The following is a 13,671-nucleotide window of genomic DNA, read 5'->3' as shown; positions in this document are numbered from 1 at the left end:
CTCCTAAATTGTTCTGTTTTCCTCCTTTCTTTACATCCCCTTGTCCCTGCAACTTCTTGAAGTTGACTTGGGGAGGGGGAAAGTTAATCCACGCACAAAACACCCTGCATCAGCTAGTTTAATGGATAATATTTATGAAATAAAAGTCATCCTCTCTAGAAAATGTAATCAGTAGATTTTACTTTCTGTCTACAGAGAACACTGAATAATCTTATGAGACTACATTGTTGAATTAAAGCTTCAATTGTTTTGAAGGTGGAAGGTGTTTTTCAAAGAAGTAGAACTGATGGTACCTGCATCACAGAAAGAAATCTAGACATTAGAGAAATAAGAATTCATATATTAAAAGTTTTGTTGATCATAGCCTGAAAAAAGTGTATAGCTTTATAGAAGAGATGATTCTGTTCCTTTAGAACATTTGACAATGGTTACTTTTATTGCAAGAGAATATACTACCAAGGGTAGTACTTCAAAAATAAACATCTGGGGGATTTTGTCTTAGCTAAGCCTAAGTAAAAGCAAACACTGGCACTCCAAGAATGCCGGTTTCCCTTGCTACAATGAAAGCTCTATGTAATAAGCTTGTGCAATACATACTCTGACTTTAAATATGTAGCATACCTTAAGGATATCTGCTCATTAAAATGATTCTTGTCAAACACTGTATTGCGCAACCTGACCCATGGCTTTATGAGTTTCCAAACTTGGAATGCCTTCAGCTCCCCTGAGTTGAATGTCAAATGACAGGCAGTATCTACGAGGGGATGAGATGGGATGGAAATTGCTTCATGTCCTCTTGGAGGAAACTTACTGCAGAAATCAATTTGAGTGTTTGTTGGTTCTTTTGAAGTCACCAGGCCATTCTTCTGTGTGTGGTGTAAACTCTTACCTTCAGTTTTGTAGAGAGGCTGTAGAAAAACTCAGATATTAGGGAGTGGATGTAGTGAAATTGCAGAGTTAATATTAGCAGCAGAGCTTCCACCATAGGGCAAGTGTACAGGTGAGATAGTTAAGGATTACTCTTAACCTTTTCAGATCATCTACCCGAATGAAGGCCACTTGGATAAGTCTCTGATTATGTTTGGATTCTGTTCTTTAACAAAATCCTGCTAACAAGGACTTTGATGAGGTAAATATACTACTTAACTAACAATAAATGCTGGTTACATTTCATAGATTGGTGAAATAAAATTAAATAAGCAATTATAGTAAAATAGAAGGAAAAAGGCTAAAAATTGCTATAGAGTCAGCCTTTGGTGTCTATTACCTTCATTTAGGTTAGCAATTTGCAAACATCTACTGCTCATGAGAATTGAAGTTATACTTAAAAGCAGCAACAGAAAACCTTTTCATTCATTTTTGAAAGATCACATTATGGACAAAATCTCTTCTTTCTTTCACACAGTTGTTTAAATATTTGTTGTTCTTCAAGTTAGGAGTAAATTTCTCACTCAAGGGGATAACTCCCTTTCAATACATCATGATGTCTCACTAGTTGAATCTTTTCATTTGGATACTGCTTTATCTTCCTTTTACCCCTCTTTATTGGCACAACTTCTATTCCACCAATGTTTGTTGCGTGCGGTTCTCTACACGTGGTCCTCTTTCCTCTCTGTAGAGAGAGAACAGGGAGAAAAATTGATTAAATCATTAAATACTAAGCCACAAAACTAAGATGAATAAATCATCTTAGTTTTTGTGGCTGTTCCAGCTGCCTAATATACAAAACCTGAGAGTGTTTCTTAGTAAAATGGACTGAAGAATTGCAGCCAAGAAACTTTATGCGAAGTGTAATGGAAGTAGTGATCTTAGCTGGCAGAATTGGCTATGGGTGTGTTGTGGTGCTGGTTAACTCAGGAAGGAATTGTTCTTGTCTAGTTGTTAAAAACATCAGCAAAAGGTATGAGTTAAATACGCAGCAAGGTACTTTGTTTCTAGCATTTTCCTAAGCATGCTAAAGAAAATAACTGCAAACTATCTTTGAGAACTTATAACTGTTTACAAATAGTGCTGCTGGAATATACGAGTGAAAATGAATTTTTACTTTAAATTTTAGTTTTCTTTTCTCTCCTTAAGAGAGAATTGTCCATTCACATCAAAATATTTTCCATCTTGAAACACAGAAGCTAGGAATGAGAGCATCTGCTTTGTGTTATAGGAGCTGTATTTCAAAAGTTTTGAGTATCTGAACACCATAAAGGTAGTTTTTACTAGAAATAAAAAAATGAAAAATCTCGAAGCATCCTGTTCTGATCTCAAGTGTGTCACAGACCTTTCCCTTCTCGCCTCGAGGTCCTGCTGCTGGCTTGAATGACTGAAGACTTTGGAATTCTCTTTCAGCAAATAATTCAAACTCAGTATCTCTTCAGGGTTTTTATTGATCTTGATTGATGTGGTGTCACAGAACTGATCCCAAACATTTAAGATACTTTCCCAGGCTGATGTGACCTCAAGGGTCATGTCATATCTCGGATCATTTTGAGCCACGTGATCTGTCCAAAATTGCTGGTAATTTTGCAGGGAAGCCAGGACTGAATTATGTGGTCTGCTTTAATTTGAGGGGAGTATCTGAGAGATATGAAGTACTAGAAGTGAAGTTCCACAAATATCTTTACTGGTGCTCCACCAATGTGAATGCACATTGCGTGTTGGGGTAGCTGAAATGTCCAAGGCATTGGGGAATGGGAGGAAGACTTCTGGAAAGAGATGGATTCCTCTGTAGTCAATGTGAATAAGTGCATAGAAATTAATAATAATAATAATAATAATAATAATAAATAGCCTTGCTGATAAAAATTATTCAAAAATTGTTGCCTCATGACTAGTTTGTAAAGGGTCTCTACAGTGCCATCCTCCATGGGCATGAAAAGAGAAAAGAACTAAACCAGTGAGCAGTAGGGAGCTTAAGGGGAACACACTCTATTTTCAAAGGCTCAAAAAGCTTCTTACTGACTTCTCAAAGAAATTTGCAGAGATCAGAAAACAAGGGGACTGCTGAACTCCCATTTGCATCTTCTTGACCTCTAAATAACCCATACACTTACATTTCTGATGATTCAGTACTACTCTGTTTAATATTTTTGATCTGACCAGTAGAACACAGAAAAATAGCCAAGAGGGTCTGTTTCCGTCTTCAGGTCCTTACTAGTAGAATATTTTCATAGTTCCAATAGAAGGTGGCCAATGTTACTGTGGAAAAGATCTTAGTTTTAGGTTAAAAATCAATTTGAGTTACAAGTTTGAGGTGTCTCCTTTCTGCTTTATGAAAAAGAAAATTGGTTCTATAGAAACCAATCTTTGTTGGAAATGTCAATCTGTGGAAGGAGAGTGGCCGAAATCCCCCACAATGTAAATTGAGAAGGAACTATTATCTAGAAAATCTCTTTTGGAAAAATGAATTTTTACCTAATGATTCTAATTGCAATGAATGTGGACGCTGATTGTCAAGCTCTCATGAAAAAAAAAAGCAACAACAAAAACTTAGTTTTTCTATATATTTCTTCATTCTGTGCTATTGATTGAAGCTGCCCTTTTTACATTGCTACTTTCCTGCTAATACTTTCCACTTTATGACAAACTAAGTACTCTGTATTAGAGTTTTCTACAGTTAGAGTCGAGGCTTCAGAGAATCCTAATGGCACAAAGAGAAGTTTAACAAGCTGTATAAAAAAAAAAAAGAAAAAAAAAAAAAAAAAAAAAGTATTTTTAAAAGTATTCAAAAAGAAAAAAAAAAAATTTAAAAAACTTTAAAAAAAAAAAAAAAAAAAAAAAAAAGAAAAAAAAAAGTATTGTGATAGTGTGTCAAAATAAACCTTTGTGGTTTAGTACACTTTCTTCAAGTGACAGAATTCTCAGCCAGTTATGAGATCATCACGCGTTGTCCGTATTTCATAATTTATATTTCATCCAGTTTTCGGATTTCAGATCTACTTGCTCATCCATGAAAATCAATATAACTTCTGTATCCATTTATTAAGTTGTGATGGAAAATACATGAATCATCACTGGCTAACTATACTTTGTTCAATATGATACAGCATTAACTTAATAGCCTCTGAAGATCTTGTCACATTTAGCTATATCCCAGTGCTGTGGCAACCACTTCTCCTTTAGCAGTGATTTGTGTCTTTCCCCTTCCAATCCTATTAATGTGTTTGAGTCTTTAACAGCTATGGAGCTCTTCAGGTGTGCAGTATTCAGGTGTATCACTACAGATGCAAGATGCAAAACAAAAGTGACATAGGAGTATAATTGTTGGTTTACTTCAAGACTTTGTCTGTATTTTGACAAAAGAGAATATCCTTCTCCAGAAGTTACCCTGATTTCACAGAATCATCATAGAATCATAGAATGGCCAGGTTTGGAATGGACTGTAAAGATCACTTAGTTCCAATCCTCCTGTCGTGGGCAGGAACACCTTTCACTAGACCAGGTTGCTCCAAGCCCCATCCAAATTGGTCTTGAACACCTCCAGGGATGCAGCATCCACAGCTTCACTGACAAGCTGTGCTGGTGCCTCACCACCCTCACAGGAAAGAATTTTTTCCTAGTATCTAATGTCAACCTACTCTCTTTCAGTTTAAAACCATTCCCCCTTGTCCTGTCACTACAGGCTCTTATAAATAGTCCTTCTCCATCTTTCCTGTAAACTCCCTTCAGGTACTGGAAGGCCACAATTAGGTCACCCCAAAGCCTTCTCTTCTTCAGGCTGAACAATCCCAAATCTCTCAGTCTTTCCTCATAGCAGAGTTGCTCCATCCCTCTGACCACCTTGGTGGCCTCATCTGAACTCTCTCCAACAGGTCCATGTCCTTCCTGTGCTGGGGACCCCAGAGCCAGATGCAGCATCTTAAATGTTTGTTTAGTGAAAAAAATAAAATAAGATTCCAATGACAATGACAAGGTCTGTATAAGGATAGGTGTGATTGCTTCTCTGTATAAGAAATAGCAAAGGAAGCAGTTATAATTTTTTAAGATCTAAAAAAGGATTCCTCAAGCTTCTAGCTCAGGTTCTAGATATATTTACTGCTGTAACTGGCTGAAATGGTTTTCTTAACTCAGAAATCTCTGTTTAAGTATCATCCTAACGAATCATCCTTAGGAATGCCTTGGATGTCATGTTCAGGATTTTTGTACTATTTAAGTACCTCAGATGCTCTTTTGATTCACTGCTACACTTGAGAAGATGAGTGGGGCTGTTGTAATAGAAAGACCTCACTGGCTGACTTTTAGGGCACAGTGAGCTTTTAGGGAGAGAAAACCCTTCACCATTGATCTAGGAAATAAATTTAACCATCCTAAAGAATTTTTGTGTGTGCTAGTTAAGTTCTTTATCAAAGGTGCTTGTATTTGTGCATTAACAAGATCTGAGGTTTTACTCTTCTTTAGTGAAGGGACTGACCAGGTAAAAGTGCAGTTTTAAAAGTAAGCTGAACAAGATGAACAGGAAAGACCCAGTTTTAAGTGCAGCTACTTCAGTTTTGGATGCTGAGAAATGTTTACTAAACAGCAGATATGCTGCTAAAGAGGTCTCTAGACAGATATATTTTCTTGTGCCTTCTTTATTAACTTTGGATTATGTGAGGCAAGGGAATTGGATCAAAACTGTCTCAAGTCTTGTGCAAAGGACTATGTTGAAGACTGGACTATGCTGGGACCAGACACTGACCACACCTGACACCTGGTGTCATGAAGCCAGTAAATGCTATTACTCATTTCACTGGACCCTGATCCGTTCTGTAGCTATTTAAGATCCTCTGCACTCATTGATACAACTGATGCTTGCAGCCAGGGCAGGTGAAATCTGATCTAATGAGGGAGAAGAACCTCACACAGGACCACACATTGCACCAACTGGTATTTCTGGGTACCTCCTCACCTGCAAGCTATCCTGTCCTTTTGCAATATGCAACCATCTGTCCCCCTAACAGTTGGCAATTATTCCATGTGGATGGCATCCTTGAAAATTATACCATAATGAGTATTCTGCTTTTTAAAACATACTTCCTGAATAGTATTATGCGAACAGTAATTAATTCTGGTAGGCTCAGAACAGGATTATGAAACTACTGGCTAGTCTGTCTAATCAATTTATTGCATCCAAAAACCAAATAAAGAAACAGAAATGGGGAAAAAAATATTCTGTCCATAAACTAGGTTTTCTTGTGTTGTGAATAAAAATATCAATTCCCTGGGGAGGAAGAGAATTATGCTGCAAGTCTGCTGTAGCATTCATTGTACCAGAGCTAATATAATAATCATTACTCACGTCATCTTCATGAAGTGGAGGAAGAGAACAAAGGTGAACTAAATGGTCATAAAAAGTACTTCAGTTAGGGAAGGTGCTTTTCTGGAACACAGGCTTTTCTGCATGCTGTGGATTTAATTCTAACAGTTTGAAATAGACTTGATCAGAAAGCAGAGTTTTCCCTCTGGAGCAATACCCTAATTTTTCTACCTGCAAGTCCTAAAATGAAGTGTAAATGAGATGACTCAAGACCAATAATTACAATAACAACATTGTAAATGTATATGTACAGAGGTTTGTTTTCATTTCAAATATGAACAGTAATACCTTACTTCTAGTTCATAATAAAAGCAAAGTATTTAACCTGAAATTGGACACTGTGCTGAGCCTACTAAGAAAATCAATCTGAGTGAACTTTTTCCTTCCAGGATTGAATGACCATTTCTGAGCCAGTGGACAATTTCAGGGATCAACATTGTGACAAGTACTAAACACAAAGAGAATTGCAAGAGAGTGGAAAGAGACAGATCCTGTAAGAAACTAAAATTACCCTGGGATTGATAGATAGTGTACGTAGCCACTTTCTGGAAGACTTTTAGCCTTAGGTTTGTTTCTAAGGGAACACAGCTTGGAACTTAGGAGTTGAAATGAGGGTGAGGACTGTGCTCTCTTCAGCCTGTCTCTCTCCTTCTCATAAATCTGTACTCCAGTTCTTCAGAAGCATCTGAGCCACAGGGTAGAATGGCCCACTGCTGGTGATGGGTCAGAACTATCCTTCACATTTCCCTTTTAAGTGTACTCTGGAACACTTTTCTTGTGCTCAGCAGAGAGATTTGAGTTTCTCTTCTCTTTACTGTTTTAAATTTGCTCAGAAATAATGTCCAAAGTGTATATTTCATTTCAACCGCCCATAATTACTCATAACGACCTGGGTAGGAAGGGACCTTAAAGATCATCTAATTTCAACTCCCCTGCCATGGACAGGGACAATTTCCACTATCCCAGGTTGCTCAGAGCCCCATCCAGCCTGGCCCTGAACACTGCCAGGGATGAGGCATCCACAACTTCTCTGGGAAACCTGTTCCAGTGTCTCACCACCCTCACAGGGAAGAATTTTTTCCTAATGTCTAATCTAAACCTACTCCCTTTCAGTTTGAAGTCATTCCCCCTTGTCCTGTCACTACAATGATGAGAAGGGGTAGCTCTGTGACCAAGCCCTAGCTCTGAGATGGGCTTCATTTCTAGCTTTTCCAACATCCTGGGATGTATCTACTAGTACTTCAGATCTCATAAGGTTGACAGTACTGCTCTTATACGAGTTATCTGAGTTTTCTTTTAAAAGAAGAATGGTCTTTGAGGCAGGAATGAATTCCTTCTGGATCATACTAGCGAAGGTGATAACAATAACGATTGGAGCTTCTGGGCAGCTGAGCAGCACAAATAATAATGCTGAGCACAAATCATTCCAGCAAAGAGCTGATCAGTATCTGCTCTCATAGAAACTCTGAGGATCTTTTTGCTTCTTTTTTATCACTAGTGATTTGTCTCTATTCTCTTTGTTAGGGCATTGTGCTTCACTGCCATAGTTGAAGCAGAACATTAGAGCAGAATACTGTCTTTTGATAAATTTCTTCTGCAAATTATTCAGCCTCATTTCTCCTCTAAGAGAAAAATGTCTGCTTTCTTCTGCCATTTGTGTTGGTTGGTAATCAATCTTCTGACTGTATCACTGGACATCATCAGGCACTTGGAAGCCTTGGCAACCTCTTCAACTGGCAGGTAAGGCAGTAAAAACAGTTCTGTTTTTCTATTGTCTTCAGTATTGCAAAATCTCAATATTTACAGTATTTGTAAGCTAGCTGCTAAATATTTACACATCCATAGTCACTTCCCTACCTCAACTCTTACCATAATGCTAACCAGTGAAAAGAATTTTATGTTGTTTTTTTAAAGAATTGTATGCTGTACTTGCAGACCTTGTGCAGCATGTCATTTGCACACTAAACTCAGTCTGAAAAAAATTGAGGTTCAAAACAACTAGAAATGATAACACCAAAAAATACACTATGTACGAAAAGAGACACTTTGTTAAACATCCTAGGGAAAAAACTGATGAACAATCACAGATCGTGGTCAAATTGCACAAAATCAGTGTAATTCTGAATTTGTCAGAAAATTGGTTGGGGAAAGAGACTCCTGATTTTGCTTTATTTTAGTGTTCCTGTTGCACAATTAAAGGGAACAAATGTTATAAGGTATGTTGTTTCTTTTTTTTTCCTGTCTTTGTACCAATCCAAAAGGAGGACAGTTTACATCTGATAGTCAGATCTTTTGCCATAATATATTTGCCTTTATGTATATAATCTCCTCATCTCTCACATCACCTGTAGAATTGCACAGATTGAAGCCCTTATTCAGGACAAGACTACCATCAATTGAATAGGGGTGAAATTAGACCATCAGAGACCTCATTTCTACTGGAAATGCATAAGCTGGGAAGAAAAAGTAGCTTGGCTTTCAGATTTAAGGATGCTCTGACAGAACCAGTAGTAATAAAATCCAAACAAAACACCATTTTGCATGTTCACTGAGCAAATTTAATCTGAAAGTTACTGATTCACAGCATACCCAGAAGCCTGAAATCAGTGTGGTGTGGCATGGACATATGGTCTGTCTGAGAGGAGCTATTTGCAATACCCAAGTTTTGCATACTATTCCTTTTCCTAAAGAAAACTCTTAAGAGGTTGTTTTCAACTGGGGTAGAGTTTATTTTGTTTGCATTGGCTGATCTGGGGCTGTGTTTGGGGTTTATGCTGAACACAGTGATGATGATATAGAGATGTTTTTGTTATTGCTGAGCAGAGCTTGCACAGAGCCAAGGTCTTTTCTGCTTTGCTGGAGAGGAAGTTGGGGGTTCATGGGAAGTTGGGAGGAGACACAGCCGGGACAGGTGACTCCAATTGAGCAAAGGGATATTCCAGACCATATGACATCATGCTCAGTATATAAAGTGGGGGGAGGAAGGGGAAGGGGGACACATTCAAGGTGATGACGTTTGTCTTACCAAGTGACTATTACATGTGATGGGGCCCTGCTCTCCTGGGGATGGCTGAACACCTGCCTGCTCATGGGAAAGAGTGAATTAATTCCTTGTCTTGTTTTGCTTTGTTTGCACACACAGCTTTTGCTTTCCCTATTAAACTGTCTTTATCTCAGCCTGCAAGTTTTATGGCTTTTACCTTTCTGATTCTCTTCCTCATCCCGCTGGTGGGGGAGTGAGCAAGTGTGGGGCTTGGTTGATACCTGGGGTTAAACCACGACTGAGGTTCTATATGAATGAGCAGAAAATGCCTGTCTGCCGATGGAAATGAATTGAGGGGAATCTACCTGATCATAATATTCAGAAATATATATGTATGCCTATTCATCTGCCTATTTTTTAATGCACTCATAATGCCCATTACAGATGGTATTGTGTTCCTGTGGACAACTTGATGATTCTGTCATAATTTTTGACAGGAGCCAGCCTGAAGGTTGTCTAGCCAACTGCTCAGCCCACACACTGAGGGTTAAGTCCACCAAATGGATCCTTTTGCTGTCTGGGTTTTTTTAATTCCCAGCAAAGCATTTGAAAAAAATAGAGTGAAACCTTCCTGCCAACTGCATTAGGTACTCAAAGGATCATTCTGGTAAGGTGAGTTTCTGGCCTGAGCACAGCTCATTTTGGCTTACAGTGAGCCATCCAAAAGAGTAGGAGAGGATACATTGCTTAAGTGGCTGTGGGTATCTATTTTACTTCTATATCTACCCTCCAGGTCATTATTTTATGTAATTTTACAGTTTCAGTAAGTCTGGAGCCATTAGGAGGTAGAGGTCTTCATGACAGATTTTCTGTGGAAGCTCTACTAACGATACAGATTTTTTTTTAATTTATTTTTGAATGGAAAATAGATAATATGTATTTTCTGTTTAATCCAAAGGAGCAATTCTATATGATTGAGGTTAAAGCATGCTAAGGCATCCTAGGATATTTAAAACTGACACTTAGTAGAGCATAAAAGCACACTTTTATTGGCTCACTGCAGAATTTACAGCTACAGTTAAGAATATTGCCCTACAGTATATTTCAAAGAATTCTATTTTCTGTAACATAGTAGCTACTTTAACTGGTAAAAAGTTTTCCTGATGTATGTACATTACTTTATTGACTTGCACTTTGCTCCATGATAGATTTATTCCTTTAAGTGACACCAAAAGTAATAAATATTAGACTTCAAATGAAAAACAATTTTATTGGCACACTGGAGAAAGAAAGTAAATGCAGTGTATAAAAACTTGGCACAAGCAGTCTATATTTGTGAAATGAGGCCAAATTAATGAGGAAAAGCAGTTAAAAAGGAGCTTCAGCATGCTGTTCATTTTCCAATAGTTTAAAAGAAAAAAAGACTGAATGCTTGGTTGTGAATTTTTCACTGAAGTACAAGCTGTGGTATATTTTATTGCATTCTGGAAAATTGAGGGAGTTTCCTGATTCCAAAAATATCCCCCTGTGCGACTTGCCACAGTTTGGTATTCCTGTAGGTACTACTCAGAAGTGTACTTTGGAGGTGCAATTCATCTTTGGAGCTCATCATGCTGTGTTGGAGGGCAGTAAAAAAGTGCAACACATTTTTGTTGCAGTTAGACTCACTCGGGTAGCGCAGAGACAGGGGTCAGGTCTTCCTTGTATTCTTTTCATATCCCCTAAAGAATGCACTCACAAAGCAGATAAATATTCATTAATAGCCAAAAAAATGAGATAACCAGTTATAAAACCTTATTTCTGATGCTGGGAAACATGAGATGATATGATATGACATGTGATGGACCTATGGTCAAGGCAGTGAAGAGATCCCATCCATGGTGTGGTTCACCATGGTCTTCTGATATTCACTGGTATTTCTCAATCAATGACAGCAGTCAAGAATGGAATACACACTTAGCTTTGAAGAGTCCCTTGGAAATGCACTCTAATATTAATAAAGCTGCAGTTCCTGAACAGGTGCATATAATATTTCAATGGAACAAGACAATATACTATACATACACTCAAGATTGATGTGCTTTGACTACAGGTACATCTACTAACTATAAATTAGCTGTGTAGATATTGACTAAATAGCAATCACATGACATCCATGATAAAGAGGCATTCACCTACATTAGCTATTATGTGGATCAAAGAGTCCTTCTACAATATTCTTCCAGGCTAACCATGGGAAGGGCAGTTTGATCCTTCTTCCTGAGATCTGAAATAAAGGCAAGCCACTGTGTAGAGACAGGAAAATAGACTGGTTTGGGGAAACTCAAATTCTCAGGTAAACTTAATATGAGATACGGTTACAGTTTTCAATTTCTAACCACTCATGATTTAGGATAACAAATCTCAAAATCTGTTTTACCTGGGAATATCTATATTAATGATACCTATCTTATTCTGCAAATCCATGTAGTGTCTTGAATTTTCTGTTTTAAACTTGATTGCCATCTCCATATCTTACACACTGTCCTTATTTAACTCTATCTTCCTTCACTGTGTTAGAATTCTACTGTGCAAGCCTCCTAAAGTCAGTAGAAATTAGTCAACAGGAACTAGTGGTCTATGTCAAATGACAGTGAGAAGATATCTGAGATACTGACTTCCTGTATTTTCCTCCCTTCGAGTTTTTTTTCCTCTTCTTCCTTCTACTGCTCTGTCAGCACCTTGCACTTGAGAGCTGACAGTGTGGTATCCTTCTCCTTATTATCTCTTCTAGCTCCATTCTCATCCTCAAGTCCTACCCCTTTATTCTTGTTGTCCCAGGAAATTCCTATTAAATATTTCTAGTTTAAAGTGATATGAACCTGTATTTGGTTTGTGTGACAAGGTTTTGGTAGTGATGGGGCTACAGGAGTGGCTGCTGTGAGAAGCTGCCAGAAACTTTCCCCACGTCTGGCAGAGCCAATGCCAGATGGCTCCAAGATGGACTTGCCACTGGCCAAGGTATGAGTGAGAGAATGTGAGAGGTTCTACTCTGCAGACACCAAGGTCAGTGCAGAAGGAGGGAAAGGAGGTGCTGCAGGTGCCAGAGCTGAGATTCTCCTGCAGCCCCTGGCGCAGCCCATGGTGAGGCAGCTGCACCCCTGCAGCCCATGGAGGTCCATGGTGGAGCAGAGATCCACCTGCAGTCCATGGAGGATACCACTCTGGAGTAGGTGGATGCCTGAAGGAGGCTGTGACCCCTTGGGAAGCCCATGCTGGAGCAGGGTCCTGTCAGGAACTGTGGTCCTGTGGGGAGAGAAGCCCACGATCGAGGAGGTTTGGTGGCAGAATTTGTGACTCCGTGAGGACCCACATTGGAGCAGTTCATGAAGACCTGAAGCCCATAGGAAGGGCTTCTGTTGGAGAAGCCCCTCATGGAGGACTGTCTCCTGTGGGAGGGACCCCATACTGCAACAGGGGAAGAGTGTGAGGAGTCATCACCCTGTGGAGGAAGGAGCAGCAGAGACAACCTGTGATGAACTGACCACAGTCCCCATTCTCCATCCTCCTGTGCCACGGCAGGGGAAGAGGCAGAGAAAATCAGGAATGAAATTGAGCCCAGAAAGAAGGGGGGGAAGCTGCTTCTTTGAGATTTTTTTATATTTCTTATTACCCTACTCTGATCTGATCGGTAATAAACTAAACTGATTTCCCCAAGTCAAGTCTATTTTGCCCATAATGGTAACTGCTGAGTCATTTGTACCTGTCCTTTATCCTGACCCTCAAACTTATTCTCTCCCAGTTCTCTCCCCTGTGCAGTTGAGGAAGGGGTGATAGAACAGCTTTGGTGGGCACCTGGCAGCCAGTCGAGGTCAAACCACCACAGAACTTGTCAGTGAAATGTTTCAGATGGACAAACAGCTTTGGGCAAGGCAATAGATCCTGGCCAAAATGCATAGATAGACAACTTCTAGAGGACCATAATAATTCAGCATTCCCAGTGTACAACTCTCTGCACTTCCACTTCTGTTCTGCTTGTTGTTTTTCTTTCGGCAGCCAGGTGTGTGACACTGGGTGATGGTAAAGAAGGAAGTGCAGATCTTTCGTATGTAACAATCATCTTTTTGAATCAAATACAAATGGTCCTTATGTTTGAAGGCATAATAAAAATAAGTATATTCAAAAACTATATCTTTTCTTTAAGGAGATAAAACCAGATCAATTCAGTAACAGCACATAAATCTCTCATCTCTTTTAATATTTACTGGCAAGGGCAGTAATTCATGCAGTTCTTTATTATCCTGGCTTTAAGGCTGGGGGAGTTTCATTATTTGAGACTTCTCTGACCACCCAGAAGGGTGCTAATTTGGGTCATCTGAAATAAAAATGCTTGCAGTGATGTTTCATTACGGTCTTTGTGAAA

This window comes from Neopelma chrysocephalum, unplaced genomic scaffold (genome assembly GCF_003984885.1).
Source record: "Neopelma chrysocephalum unplaced genomic scaffold, ASM398488v2 Primary Assembly neopelma1_60, whole genome shotgun sequence".
NCBI lineage: Eukaryota > Metazoa > Chordata > Aves > Passeriformes > Pipridae > Neopelma > Neopelma chrysocephalum.
This window is presented reverse-complemented; position numbering follows the sequence as displayed.